Source organism: Parasteatoda tepidariorum, chromosome 4 (assembly GCF_043381705.1).
Source record: "Parasteatoda tepidariorum isolate YZ-2023 chromosome 4, CAS_Ptep_4.0, whole genome shotgun sequence".
In the NCBI taxonomy this organism is placed as follows: Eukaryota; Metazoa; Arthropoda; class Arachnida; order Araneae; family Theridiidae; genus Parasteatoda; species Parasteatoda tepidariorum.
Window position 1 is genome coordinate 10,971,552 of NC_092207.1, and position 1,315 is coordinate 10,972,866.

General features: G+C 34.3%; 1 protein-coding gene across 1 annotated transcript in view; it reads left to right on the plus strand.

The window, feature by feature from the left end:
* LOC139425339 (vascular endothelial growth factor receptor 1-like) overlaps nt 1-1,315 on the plus strand; it is a 32,595-nt gene that overhangs the window by 31,166 nt on the left and 114 nt on the right. The gene's annotated exons all lie outside the window — the stretch shown is intronic.

The following is a 1,315-nucleotide window of genomic DNA, read 5'->3' on the forward strand; positions in this document are numbered from 1 at the left end:
ATTCTACAGCTTTTCTGGAGTGTTGTCAATTAGATGTCTGAGTTAAGGAACTTAAAATTTTTGTTTTGAAAGTATTTTTAATCCACTTTTGTTTCTCAATTTCCTTGATTTATTGTGACAAAATATTATTTTATAATTTTGGATAATACACTATTGTTACAAACAAAAAGTTTTTATCGTCTACTATGCTTATTCATTTTATATTTATTGGAGAAACAGCATTTTTTATTTGCATGATTTCTCAGAGCTGCGTTATCATTTGCAAGTGAAATTACATTTGCTTTTCTTAAATTTCATCTGCTTTTATTAAGAAATAAAGGCAGAATATTGTTNTTTATTTAGTAATTTTAAACTTATGTAAGTATTATTTTATAATGTTGAATATGAACAATGCGCATGCGCAAGTTTTTCTTTCAACGAATCAGCGACATTCAAGAACTTGGATAGTGTCAACGAATCATCCAATTTCTTGGACAGAGAAATCCGTCCAATTTCTCGGATTCAAGAAATTGGACCGTGTAAACAGGCCTTAATACCAGAAGAAATTTTTAAATAACTTCCTGTGTATCCATCCTTTTACCATAGGCGATCACAACGCTCGAATACGCGCCATCTGGGGAGAAGACCGATTCCATGCCTTTGGCCCTTCACCCTTCCTCCTCCTCCTCGTTGCAGTTGTATAGGAATGTACTACGATACTTTTCCTTTTCTTAATATTTTTCGTTTTTAAATAATAAAAATATTTTTTTAAAATTTCCATCATGCTTTCTTTTAGAACTATATTTAATGTAGTTTTAAGTTCCAAATAGTTTCCCAACTTAAAAGATTTTTATCTGTGTGAAAATCAAGACAAAAACTTACGTACTTCCTTCAGACAGAAACTAAAGTACTCCTTCCAACGAGGTGAACCGAGTTCGAATCCCACCAATGGCTGGTGGATACGAAACCGCATCCGACTTGCACCGATCACACTGCTGACGTGAAATATCCTCAGTTGTAGACGGATCATGTGTTAGAGTCCCTTTGCTAACCGTGGGAGGTTTTCATGGTCTTCCTCTCCATGAAACGCATATACGGGTTAGTTCCATCAAAAAGTCCTCCACAAGGGCAAATTTTTCCCAATACTTGATCCAGGAGTTCCCTTGTTTTCTGGATTGGGTTGAAAATTACATGGCTACGGAGTTGAACATTAGTAGTCGTAAACCCACAAATTGGGTCTGCTGTTCAACGACAGTTATATAAAACAAAATAAAATTAATCCTCACCGCTACCCTATATACGTTTTTAATCTAACTGTTTATTTTAAATTTTACAG